The following is a 14574-nucleotide window of genomic DNA, read 5'->3' on the forward strand; positions in this document are numbered from 1 at the left end:
TCCTGGCAAACATTGACCTCTTCCCTACCCCCCATCCTTCACCTCGGGCCAGAGTGTCCAAACCCCAGGCCAGCACCTCAGCCACCAAGTATCCAACTGCTGTGGTACCTGCAACTCACAGAGGCTCAAAGGGGGCACCCGTCAGCCCAGCCAGTGTGCCACCAACCCCTGAAAAGGACAAAACAACTCCACCAACTGCCAAGGTGAAGAGGGGTGCAACATGCAGCAAGGCCAAGGAACACAAACCACCTAGAAAGGCCTCCTCAAAATCTACAGCTGCCAGAGCCAAGGTCACACCACCATCTGCAAAGGTGAGGGAGGGGCAGAAAACACCAGGCAAGGCACTTCAGCCGTCGTAGGCTGCAGGTGAAGGCCTGGTGGCTACCAGCACAACTGCCAGCCCCGCCACCTGCACTGCGGCCAGCACTGCCAGCAGCACCACCAGCAGCCCCGCCGCTAACACCGCCACCTGCACCGCCACTAGCACCACTACTGTCAGCAGCAGCAGCAGCAGCCCCAGTGGGCAGCCGTCTAAGGATGCAGGAGAAGGGCTGGAGCCTCTCTCCACCACTGCCAGCACCGCCACCTGCACTGCCGCTAGCACCGCCGCAGGCCCCGCCACAAGCACCACAACCTGCACCGTTGACCGTAGGACCACTACCAGCAGCAGTAGCCCCAGTGGGCAGACGCCTAAGGCTGCAGGAGAAGGGCCGGAGCCTCCCACCACCACTGGCAGCACCAGCACCGGCACTATGAACAGTTTGCAGCCTTAGCTGCAGCAGGATGGAGTCTAGCTGTGCCTTCATGGACTATCATGCAACCTGTTCCCTGCAAATATCGTGCCTCAGACACCCAGGTGAGGGAATGTGAACTGCCACATCCCAAGTGTTGCATCACTGGGCACAAGGCCCCCTCCAGAACCAGTGGAGATATGCATCCACTCACCCTATCCTTGGCAGGATGAAGCACACTGGGCACAAAGCCCCCTCCAGAACGAGTGGAGAAAGGCATCCATTCATCCTATCCTTGGCAGGATGAAGCACACTGGGCACAAGGCCCCCTCCAGAACCAGTGGAGAAAGGCATCAACTCACCCTATCCTTGGCAGGATGAAGCACACTGGGCACAAGGCCCTCTCCAGAACCTGGTGGAGATATGCATTCACTCACCCTATCCTTGGCAGGATGAAGCACACTGGGCACAAGGCCCCCTCCAGGACCAGTGGAAGACGCCATCCACTTGAGAGACTGTGGCTTTGCACTCCCCAGGAGCAAGCAGTGGGCAAACCACCCACTTGAGAGACTTGTGAGACTGTGGCCTTGTACTCCCCAGGACCAAGCAGTGGGCAAACCACCCACTTGAGAGACTTGTGAGACTGTGGCCTTGCACTCCCTTGCAGTGTTCTCTCCATATTGAGACAGGAGTCAAGTATGGGCTTGGCCCATGATTTTTGGCCCAGTGGCCCACGGACATTTTGAATGGACAATGTAGCATCTTATGTACATATTGTATATTTTTGTATATACTGTTTTCCTATTACGTATATCTGCCTATTTCTGAAATATCACGGTTTAACTCAATTCCTTTTGTCCTTGTGTGCTTCCAGGGGGTTGCACAGTGTTAATGTAATGTTGCTGGATGTGTTTGTGTGTACGGTGTTGTGGGTGAGGGTGGGGGTTGGGGTGTTGAGTGTGTGTGTCACTCTCTTTTTCCTCCCCTGTGTATTAGGTGCAGTACTCACCGTGGTCATCGCCGCCACCTTTCGTATTCCTGGTAGATGGGGAGGTAGACCAGCATGGGCAGGACCCACAGCTCGGGCTCCATGACGTCCTGGTTCTTCATTGAGTGTTGAGAAGTGAGTGGTTTCCCTTATGTGTCCTGTTTCCGCCGTGCTTTTGATTGCATTGGTACCACCCCAGAAAAGCTGGCGGATTGGCGGGTTGTGATGGGGTGGGCGGTACATTGTCTTCCGCCAGTCTGTTGGCGGGTACCGCCGTGGTGTTGGTGGTTTCCGCCATGGTCGTGATTCCATATTTTTTTACTGCTGGTCTGTTGGCGGTATTACCCCTGCTTTAACACTAACCGCCAGAGTTGTAATGAGGGCCTAAATATGAAAACAGTGGTAGAAGCCAATAGCAATCAAAACGTTAGTTGAGTTTGTGAGAGGCCAGAGCAAATCTAAAATCCAGGCTGACCACGATGAAGGGTAGGCTGTCTACAGAACCCACCCTGGGTCCATTGAAACAATACCTTTGGTGGAGCAATGCGTCAAAAGTGAGGGCACTATGCATCAATATTTTTACGGTTCTTGGGGTACTGAATCATCACTGGCCACTGTGGATTTGAATGCAATGCTTTGCTGTTGGACTGGCAAAGCATCATCATCGGGCTGGGTAGTCTGAGAATCTGCTGTTGTCGGGCAGCCTCTGTGTTGTTAGCGGTGTGCTGATTTTTTAGGACGATGCATCACCTTTTGCAGGTTTTGGCTTCAAAACCCACTTCTGAGGCTCACGGCTGTAGAGGGGCTCCTCATGTAAGGGTAGAACTCACAGATGGCAGAGTCCAGCAGCACCAGGAGAGTTCAAAGCAGTCTTTGATGTAGCAGCGACTGCAGAAGAACAGGGGGCTAGCCAACAAGCCCTTGGAGATTCTTGGGGTCAAAGATGTAGAGAGCAAGTCCAGTCCTTCTCACTGCAGGCAAGAAGCAGCAGATAGAAGGCCAGCACAGCAAAACAAGTAGCAAAGTGCCAGTCCCTACGAAACCAATGCAAGCTGCAGGCCAAACAAGCAATGCAGTTGCAGAGTGGCAGCCCCGCCTAACAGCACAGCAGTCTTTCTTCCTGGCAGAGTCTCCTTGGTTACACTAGAGATCTGATTTGCTGGGGTTTGGGGATCCAGTTCGTATACCCAAAAAGACCTTTGAAATGGGGAGACATCAAATGGCCTTTGAAAATCACAAGGGGCCTACCCTTCCAATTCCTGGCCCCAGACGACCTACAGGGGGGTATGTAGCTCTTTGTTTGAGGAGAAGGACAGTCCTATTCAGATGTGTCAGCTCTTCTAACCCATCTAGCCCATCAGCCTGGTTATAAGCTATCAGGATGCAAATATCACACCCAAGCTCTCATCTGTGTGTGACTGTCTAGACTCTAGAGGAAATGCACAAACCCAGCTGTCAACAACCCCAGGCATGTATTCAGAGACAGGCAGAGGCACAGAATAGTTAAAGTAACAAAATGGCAACTTTCTAAAAGTGGCATTTTCAGACTTACAATTTAAAATTTATCTTCACCATACGCTGTGATTTTTAATTGTGAGTCCAAGTACACCAGACTCCACATTTTTTAAGGTAATCCCAATGCTACCCCATGAGAAAGATAGTCTTTGAAATAGTGAAAAACAAATGTAAGAGTTCTCCACTACATGGGCATGTTAAAATCAAAAGAACATGTCCAACATTTTCTATACACTGCACCCTAACTAGGGCCTACCTTATGGGTGACGTACATGTAATAAAAATAAATGTTTGGGCACAATCAGTGCTGTAGGCCCACTAGTAGCATTTTATTTTTAGGCCCTGGGCACATAAAGTGCACTTTACTAGGGAAGTATGAGTAAATTAAATATGTCAATTGTGGAGAGGCCAGTGTTATCATGTTTAGAGTACAAAGCAGCTGCATGTTAGTCTGGTCAGCAGTGGTGAAGTGCCCAGAAGCCGAAAAGCCAGAGAAGCAGGAGGTCAGAGGGCCAAAGTTAGGGGAACTTCCCCAAGGTCGCCAGGTCTGACAGTGTGCCTAGTAACAGTAAGCACACACTCATGGAAAACAGTATTAGCAGTCAAATCATGTTGATCATAATCAGTAGGCAAGAGGCAAGAAGGATTTAAAATGGTACCTCTGTTAATTTCAACGTGTGGTGCCAACAGTGTCAATTCATACCTGGTGAGGCATGCATTGGTGAGGTGCTGCTTCTTTGTTCTTATCAACACTGTGTCAACAGCATATGGAACATGTAAAATCAAGGTATGCCAGCACAATGTTCTCAGATTGTTCCACCACCAGGGCGGCAGAAGCAATCGCCCACAGGCAGGGTGGCAGGCCCGAGGCTATGGGGTCTACTGTGGCAGAGTAGTGAGCTGCCAGGCAATAGAATGCTCCATGCTTTTGTGTGAGCACTGACAGGGAACAGCCCCCTTTGTCATGGCAGAATACATGGAAGTCTAAGTGGATTCTATCATGCATGAAATGGGAAAGTCAACAAAAATGGCAGTAAGGGAATCTATAGAATTCTTACCCAATTAAATGCAGGCCTTTAGGCCTTTGGCTATTTACGGTCATGGATATGTCGAACTATTGCTGTTTCTGAGAGGGCGAGGCAATGCATACCTCATGAAATATCCCTTTGTTACAAGATGCTCAGCAGAGTACGTTAGTTTACCTGAGGTCATTAAACCCCTGGGCACGTTTCGCAGGCTTTGTCATCATTGACTATCACAGGGCAGGCAATGGACTAAATGGATTCTGATACAAATAAAATGGCTTCCGCACACTCATCATTTCTTTGTTAAGATATGGTTCCTTTTCATTAGGCTCTGACTAATGACTCCAGCACTACCACTGAGGATGAGTGTCAATCCAACTGCAGAGAGAGGGCACCCGGGCACCCTCCTGGAGAGTCACCCACTCCCAATCAAAAAGACTCTGGATGGTTGTAGCATACTGAGTGGATGGTACAACTGGGCATGACATGCCAGGAGGAGTCCCTCCTGCATTAAAAGATGAAACATCAGTGGTGTCTATGAAGAGGTCCCACTGCATCAGGGTCTGAGGCAGCCTTCTCCATCAGTCAAGTGGCCCCTTAAGCAATAGGGCCCACAACTGTGCCCTTGCTACCCCTTCTTATCATGTAAGTGTCCAACCAGACGTTCAGTGGCTGAGTGTAACATTCACCCAGAAGCCTCAAGTGTTGCCCCAGTCTCAGCTGATGTTACTCTAGTTGCTTTCCTGAAGGCCATAAGGTAGATGATTACTGGTCATCAGGAACTCCCTTGGGATGTCAAAGGATTTAGAGTTGAGGGCATGCTGGGAGGAGGATACCCACCATTTTCTTGAACTTAGGAGCCTTGGACATATTAGAATGGAATCATGTCTTCTCCGATAAATAGGGGCTTATTTACAAGCCCCTTGCACAGCTGGTGCATCACTTTTTCCCATATAAAAAGGCACGTCCTGGCCTCACACAGGGCTTGTAAACAAGCCCTATAGTTCCTTATCTTTCAGTCACTCTCTTGCAATTGATAAGATTACAGTTGTAGGCTGAGGAGCCCATCAAAAGGGTAGTATATCTGGATATCACCTGTCAAGAAGAGACAGATGGTGGGGCTTTATTGGTGACCTAGGAGCAGGCCCCTCTGTCATCTTGGCCTCTGGCCACCACTCCCATTGCTATCCATCCTCCTCCTACTAGTGCCTAACTGAAAAACAGCACCCAAAGGAAACATTCATCAAAGACACCTCTGAGCCCTCATGTACTCTCCTACCAGGTAACCATGGCTGAGTTCATGTAGGCCATGAAACAGGTTATTGCTGGTCAGCTGGTGCTCTCTCAGCATCTGAACGAGTTGATTAGTGACTTGTATGCTACCCAAGGGGCACAAACTGAACAGAATTAATAACTTTGCAGCCTCCTGTCCTCCTAGACAACAGCCATATAGTTTTGTCTTCAAAGCTATCCTTCCCAAACCGCTCTTGTTTCTCCCCAGATGTCTGCACTGCTCTTTCTAGAACTAACCTAGTGTTTTAAGTCAATCAATTGGTGTCTGGTAATGCCATGAAAGCCCTTTAGTTTGTATCAGAGGAGGAGTTATGGTGGTCAGCAAAACCGAGCTGTGAGAAATTGAGTGGTTGGTTGGCTGGGGTGTGAGCCCTGTTGAAGCCCCAGCTACAATCCCTGGCAGGGTGAACCACAACTGTCACTATAGTAATCTGTGCCCAACCTTGGGTAGCTTGGCACAAAAAGCAGTCAGCCTTAACTTAGAGGCAATGTGTAACGTATTTATGTACAACACAAACAGCAATAAATTGAAAACACATAGGCCCTCATTCTAACATTGGCGGGCGGCGGTCGCCGCCCGCCTGGCGGGAACCGCCGTATGGCCGCTCCGCGGTCGAAAGACCGCTGGGGCCATTCTGACTTTCCCGCGGGGCTGGCGGGCGCTAGCCAATATAGCGCCCGCCGGCCCAGCGGGAAAGGGGCCTGCAACACTGAAGCCGGCTCCGAATGGAGCTGGCGGTGTTGCAGGTGTGCGACGGGTGCAGTTGCACCCGTCACGCTTTTCACCGTCTGCTAGGCAGACAGTGAAAAGCATACTGGGGCCCACTTAGGGGGTCCCCGCACTGCCCATGCCAGTGGCCCCCAGGGGCCCCAGGACACCCGTTCCCGCCAGTCTGATCCTGGCAGTAAAAACCGCCAGAAACAGGCTGGCGGGAAGGGGGTCAGAATCCCCATGGCGGCGCTGCTTGCAGCGCTTCCATGGTGGATTTGGGCAACCGGGGGAAATCCGGCGGGAAACCGCCAGACCCGGTTTTCTGACCGCGGCTTTACCGCCGCGGTCAGAATGTCCCAGGAAGCACCGCCAGCCTGTTGGCGGTGCTTCCGTCATTTTAGACCTGCCGGTCTCGGACCGCCAGGGTTAGAATGACCCCCTTAAAGGGAAATGTCCCACAACAACTTACAAAAATAGAGTATAATTTAATAAATTTTTTGACACCAAAAAGACAAACATCCAATCAGTAACAGACAAACATCCAATCAGCGATGAATATTTAAACTTTTAAAACACCATGTAGCGTGCAAATGTCACTATGGCATTTGTACCCTTTACATGTGCACCACTTTTTGGGGGTGCATCAAGGGAGGCTGTTGGCTATTAGGAAATTGTCAATTTGGAAATGCAAAAACATTCATACCTATGGGTCTTTAAGTCCATAGGAATGAATGGTGTAGCATTTCTTAAATATCAGTTACCTAACAGTAATTCCTACTCTCTAGGAAACTCTATTAGAAAATCCTTATTTTTGTACATTACATTTTGCATTTCCTAAATAGCAATTTCTTAGGATTCGCTATATAGGAAATGCAAAATAGGAATTTCATACATCTGTGCCTAAGTCTCTTGCGATTGCGTCAAAGTAAACAAATATGACCGACCATGATGGAGCATGGGTCAGATCCAAAAAGTGGGTTGGGCCTGGTGAGCACTTATCTTTAGACATAGAATAATATTAAAGAAAAATGTTCTGAGAAGGTAAAGGTCAGTGGGGCAAAGCTGCAGTGAGTGTAGTCATCGGGGACACTTGGGTCAAAGAAGCAGTGAACATTTCTATGTTTGTACTTAGTCCCTTTTTTGGAAGTTGAAAATCTCCAGTGGGATGTGGCAGGAGGTTATTGCCAAAGACAGTGCCAGGGCATAAATACCTCTTAAGGTGTGACTCTGAACATGATCTGTTGCTGTGGAGAAGAACATAGCAGGAGCAGCCACGAAATCAGGCTGACTGGTGATAAGCCTTGGGCAGATAGCTGAGCTGGTTGGTCACAGTCTTCTTTCGGTTCCCAGAGCAGGTTTTAGCCAAGCATTTTCCAAGTCCTCAGTTATGGATTGTGGCTATTGGGCACATTTTTCACCACAACCAATGGTCCCGGACTGGTGGGACACCACTTGGGGTTTCAGGACTTACTCAGACTGGGTCCAGGTGTAGGTTCAAGATGGTGGGAGCCTTTTATGTCCCTGTGGCTCTGAACAAGAGGCCAACAAACTATCCTTCATAGTCACTCTGGTAGTTTTGTGTTCAGATGAAAAAGCAAGGGCTCAAACAACAGGACTGTTATCTGAGGGTTCAGGGCAGGCTCCAGGCAGCAAAGAAGCCCTTCAAGGTACAACAAAGCAGTCTTTCAGAGTGCACAGCAGGTCACTCTGAGAACCCTTCTACAGGTCCAGAAAGTGAACTGAAGTGTGTGTATCTGAAGGTCCAATGTTTATACCTAGTTCTTTCTTTGAAGTTGGGATAGGTATCTGGAGGGTCCTTCTTTGAAGTGCATGGAATTTTATGACTCCCCTGCCCTGGCTCCCAGCTGGCCGCAGAGACATTGTGGAGGTGATAAGTCCTTAGTGTGAAGGCAAAACACAGCCTATTCAGTTGTAAGTAAGGCTGTGCCTGTCTCCACCCTCATATCCTGCCACCAGATGGCCCACCCAGGCACATCTAATCCCTCTATTGTGTGATGTCTGGAAGGAATTCATAAAGTCTGTCAGTTACATTTAGTCATGTGGCACAGGATAGACTTGAGGCACCAAATTGCAAAGAGCAGGAAAATGGCAACTTTCTAAAGTGGCATTTTCAAAATGGTAATTTATGATCCGACTTTTCTATTAAAGATGATTTTTCATTAAAAATTCTTAGATATCAAACATGAAAGGCTTACCTGCTCCCAGTCAAATGTTTGCACTTATTAATGTAACAAGGCAACCCGATGTTATCCTCCATGTAGGTAGTCCTCACAGCAGTAAAAAACTAATTTGGGAGTTTTTCACTACAGTAACATGCAAAACTTAAATGTACATGTCCAACCTCTTAATTACAAAGCATCCTGCCCTATGGGCTATTCAGAGCCTACCTTAGGGGTGACATATGCAATATGTATATGTAAATGGGAGGTTAAGCCTTGGCAAGGGAGTTTCTATTGCAAAGTTGAATTGGCAGTTTAAAACTGCATTTAGTCTGCAATGTCAGGCCTGGGATGTGCTTTAAGGTGCTACTTAAGTGGGTGGCACAATAAGTGCTGAAGGCTCACTAGTAGTGTTTAATTTAAATTTACCCTGGGTATATGGTATACCATCCTACAAGAGACTTATAGGTAAATTACCTATGACAATCAGGTGTGAGCCAATTAAACCATTTTTAGGGGAGTGAGCACTAGAACGTTAAAACCAGTTAGCAGTGGTAAAATGCATACAGTGATAAAGCCAACAAAAATTAATTTCAGCACAAAATGGAGTTAGGTAGGCAAAACGTTTGGAGGAAGACCACCCTGAAGCTGACAGGTCTAATGCAAGAGACATGGGTCTTGTGCACACTGCTTTGCTGGAACCAAGCAATACCTGCCTCATGAGTCCTAACTGGTATGAAACTGGTACTGGGTTGCTTGTGTGCCTGCTCAGGGAGAAGCTGACCTGGCAATTCAGGCTTGACTATTCCCATTGGAGCATGTTCAAGACTGATTTGCATTTGACTGGATTCAAACTGAGATGGCATAGTGAGGAAGATAACAATGGATTGGGATGCAGTCCGAGCAATTACCAGTGACATTCCATCATTCACTTTTTTGTATGCTTCAATTTGACAGCCCAAATCTGCATATCAGATACTTCATCTTGTTTGGTGGCCTGACTGTAGGTTTCTCTTGGATGTTTAAGTTCTGCATTGTACCATTTTGGGACTTAAATAATATGATTTGTATAATTTGGACTATTTGTTTTGCACATTTTGTAATGTTTTTGCATGTTTCCCATTGGACTGTGTAAAGAAATGTGTTTTCTGTTATTTCCAATACATTTTTTCTGAAGCATACTCATATCTAATTTTACTATTCTTACATGGACTTTCCTTTGCCTCTTTCCAAGTGATGTCTCCTTTGATAACTGCAATTTCAATTCATAGATGTCTTTGTTATTTTATGTGTATAACACTTTTTCTATTCTATTCAGATTTATAGAGTGCATGGTTACCTCATCAGGGCTTCACAGTGCTAACTTAGCCAGAAGGAGCAGCAAAGTTGAAAAACTAAAAGGTTCTTCAACAGCTTTTTAAACAAAACATAGGTGTTGCATATGTGCATTTTTTAATTGAAGAGACACACATTTTCAGTCCAAGAAAGGCAAAAGAGTGTCCTTCCTGCCTTGTCAGTCTGGCTTTGGGAATAACTGCAAGGTTGTGCTCACTGGAGCTCTCGCTTAGGAGAGTAGGGGTGGTCCAGTGGCAGGAAATATAGTGGACCATTTAGCATAATACCTTAAAATGAATATGTTTGGCTATTGGAAGCTAGTGCAGTTGGCTGAAATGGAGGGAAACTGATGCAGATTTGAGAATATGGGATAAAAGTTGAGCAGCCTCATTCTGAACAATCTGTAGCCACATTATCTGAGTACTAGTTGTGCCAGGATACAGAACATTGCCATAGGCCAACCTGGATGTGACCACAGCTTGCACAATCATTCTTTGGGTAGAGCAGGGTAGAGTCATGCCATTTTTCTCAAACATCCAAAAAGGTCAAAACAGTAAGCTGCCACCTTGAGAAGTTACTGGTCCATAGTCAGTCTGTCGTCCAACCAGAAGCCCATATCTTTGATCACCTGACTGGAAGTCAGACACAAAACCAGTTCCTCCATCCTACAGTGGGAGCCCCAGAACTGACAGTGATTGCCTACTAATAGGACTTTTGTCATGCTTCCTTTTAATTTGAGGCAGTTACTCTTCATACAGCTCGCAATCTCTGCTAAGCAAGAAGTGAGATATCATGAGATGAGGCAAAACCATCCTTAGCAGAGGATGATGCCAAAATTTGCACATAAGAACAAAGTGACAGGTCATGCACCACCACTATGTATTCCTTAGACCTATGGGGTCCCTTAGCCTCCTTTTTAAAGCATGGAGCAAGAACGTACCAGGCCATTAATATAGACCCAGCACAACATAGGATTGTGACATGCAGAAGAAACCTTGAGGGGGGAATATCCAGATTAAAATCAGAATTGAATAATGCCCTCAAAGCTCGCAGCCGGGACAGGGATGGAAATCTATGGCTACAGAGTAAAAGCTCTTGGATGAGGTCAAGATATAGGAACGCTCTATATTCCAGAAAAAAGAAGGGGGAAGAAAACAAATGGATAAATGGTAGCCTATTACTTAAGCACGAGCAGGAAGCTCCCAGAGTTCCACCTGCAGAATGAGAGGGTCACATCAGAAGCCTGTATATGGACCTTTCTGCAGTTGGTCCGCAGGTTACAGCATTCTGGTTATAAAGATGCATGGGCACAACAGGATTAACACAGGCCCCAGTGGAAAAGGTTATCAACACTATGCATACAAACTGGGGGGGGGAGGCAGGGCCATGTGGCATCCCTGCTGCAGTATTTAAATGTGCTCTCAGTAAATAGACTGCAGTGATGACCTCAATATTCCAGTCCTACATGTTAGAGGCATCCATTCTGACTGCATAGGACGTTTTGCTCCTGGTACCTTTATTAATGAAAGGGGGCCATTTTGTCCCAGGGCATTACTGACTGATTGCTGTCCTTGATAGAAAGGGGAAGTCCTAAGCAAGCATCCTTAGTATGGGGCTTCAGAAATGGGCAGAGAAGAAGAAGCTGATTCCACCCAGACAAACACAATCCCAAAAGAGTTGCCATATCCCAGATGATTTATTTTGCATCACCCACCTGACTGAGGAGACAATGGTGATCAAAAACAAGTCCCTATATGAACGAGGTAATTGACTTCAAAACATCCTTTGATAGTGTCTCATGAGAGAAACTTTGGACAAAATTAAATGACTGGGGTATTTCGTCCCACTTACTAAAAGCAATTGTAATTCTGTACTCTGATACCTGGGTAAAGATCAAAGTGAGCTCTGGATGGTACACAACTTCAAAAATCACAAACAATAAAGGCATAAAACGGGACTGTCCACTGGCCTCACTATTGTTCTAACTGTATCTGCCTGACCTAAAAGAACATATGAAAAAGGAGAGGGTGTTACCACCAAAGGCAGCTGGTCTTAGAATCTAGAAGCTCCAGTATGTAGATTCAGGGGGTCATTAGAACCTCGGCGGTCTTTTAACAAGACCGCCGAGGGACCGCAGTGCGGAAGACCGCCAGTAGTGGCGGTTTGCCGCTCGGCGTATTATGACAGTTGGCTGCCCTCCGTCGTTTTTCTGACGGAGAGCCGCCAACAGCCATACTTGCGGGCGGCGGGGAAGTGGAGGTTGCTCCACCGCCACACCAACACAACACTGCCCAGCTAATCACGTCCTGTGATTCTGCGTGGCGGTGTTCTGTTGGCGGTGTGGTTTTGGCGGAGCTGCCCCTATGGCTCCCGTCCCCTCCCGGCGGATCGACGGAACAGGTAAGTCGATCGTCTGTTAGGGGAGGGGTGTGGGGGGATGTTGTGTGTTGTGTGCGTGCATGGGGGTGTGCATCTGTGTATGTAGGGGGGGTGAGTGCGTGTATGCTTGCGGGGTGTTGCGTGTTTTGGGAATGAGTGCGTGTGTGTCTGTGGGTATGTCTGTATGGATGTGTGCGTGTATGTTTGAATGTGGGTGTACGTGTCTGACTGTGTGTGTGGATGTTGGCATGTATGTCGGTGTGTGCACCTGTATGTGTGTTGGTGGTGCCTGCGTGCGTGTTGGGTATGTATGTGTAAGGTAATGTTGGGGGTCGGGTGGGGAGGGGGGTCCTGCCACCTCTAGGGGGTGGCAGGGGTGGTGGGGGGTGTAGGGGAGGGAGTCGGTGGGGGTGGGGTATAGGGGAGACCCCTATCAGTGCCAGGGAAGGAATTCCCTGGCACTGATAGTGCTTACCGCCATGGATATCATGGCGGTTCCTACCCCTGGAAATCCACGGCAAAGCCGGGTCCAAATACCGGCGGCGGTATTGTGACATCCACCGTGCTGGAGACCCAGGTCTCCAGCCCAGCGGTCGTCCCCGCCCTGGCGGGCGTAACGGAGAACCGGCGGATGACCATGGCGGTAAACGCCATGGTCATGATTCCACAAAGTAAGACCGCCGGCCTGTTGGCGTTCTTACCGCCAGTTTAACACCGACTGCCAGGGTTGTAATGACCCCCATAGACTTATAAAAAGAGGAGAGTGGTTTACTCAGACGAGTGCAGTTGAGATTGTGGACTCCTAGAAGTATATAGAGTTATGGCTGAAGAACAGCAGTCTCATTTATCCACATATTCTTGCTCAACAGGCAGAAGCAAATTCATTGATGTGGGCATTTGGCAAACTTCAAAAACAAAAGGTGAATCCCATTTTCTGGCCCCTTTTAAATGTGATGGGAAGCAAGCTGTTATCAGCTATTTCCTATAGGGCACTGATATTTAGAGACAAGTTGGCAAAATGCCTAGATAAGGCACGAGTCACCTGATACAGAAGGATTTGTGTCCTAATAGACTGTACAATACATACTCAAATTTTCTTAGAATTTTGATTGACCTGATAGCATCTATTATTGAATGCAAAATACTTAGCCTACTGCCTAAAAGCCAATCAAGTTAAACAATGGTGCTCTAAAACATGTGATATGGAGAGTAAGAAATTCTTATCAAGCAGGATGGCATTGATATTTGACTACTTCATTGGCTGATTTGGAGGCACAAGATATCTGGGCAAATAACCTATCTGAGGCCTTAATGTGGAAGATGCTGGCAAAACAAGCAAAACTAATATTAATAGAGCAGGATGTGAGGGTACTGAAGGAAAAGGTGCATGGTAACTGGGCAGCGATGCTCTATGAACCAGGCGCTATCCCAATTTACCTTTCTCACCCACTTGGCAAAGAAATGAAAAAAACACCTGTTGAAATTAAGATTTGGCCTGATCTCGCTAAATGCTTATTGGTTTGGCTGGAGGGAACTCAATGATCACCTGCAATGCAGACAGTGCTAGTGGAGATGAATCCTTGTCCGACATTCTCTGCATTTGTGAAATGCCAATTCCGCAAAGAAAATTCTGGTTGTGTCGAGTAGTTTGAATACTACATGTCAGAAGAGAAGAGAAGAGAAGAGAAGAGAAGAGAAGAGAAGAGAAGAGAAGAGAAGACAAATTGGGCTGGGCAGGCAGAGTCCTAGTACAGTAAAGCGAGGGGTAGGAATAGATACAACGAAAGACTGGTTAATGGCTAAGAGGAAGTAGTCAGGAGGAGTCAAGGTGATGAAGTGGGGTGGGGAGGGGGTCGTCTTGCAGAAGCCCATTTCATTTTAATTGTATTGGAAATTTTTACAAACAGTTTTTATCATAGATTTGAGTATGGATTGACAGACAGATAAGGTTTACATATTGACTTTTTAAGAATGTTCTCTTTTTCATTCTTTGTTGCACTATTGTAAAGAACTGGGCCCCTGAGGAACTCCATAAGGTAAAATGCATTCCTAAGGTTTCACTATCACTAGAAAGAATTGATCTTCCAGAAAAGTTGAAACCATGCGAAGGCAAGCCCTTGAATATGATAGTCAGCCTTTGGAGGAGCACCTAATGAGATATCAAAAGAGGCACTCAGGTCCAAAAGGACGAGAACCCCGGTTCCTTCTCTGCCCAGCTCTAGACTGAGGTGCTCAATGACCCTTAACAGTGTAGCTTCTGTGGTCTTCTGGCCGGACTACTGATCACGAGGAGTTGATCAAGTTGTTCAATTAAAAAAAAACATGGATAGTAGATCATTGATTTCACATCTAACTTGGAAGTATTGCTAGTATCTGAGTACCTGGCATGCCTGTTGATATTGTGGTGCTTCATGTG

This window comes from Pleurodeles waltl, chromosome 1_1 (assembly GCF_031143425.1).
Source record: "Pleurodeles waltl isolate 20211129_DDA chromosome 1_1, aPleWal1.hap1.20221129, whole genome shotgun sequence".
In the NCBI taxonomy this organism is placed as follows: domain Eukaryota; kingdom Metazoa; phylum Chordata; class Amphibia; order Caudata; family Salamandridae; genus Pleurodeles; species Pleurodeles waltl.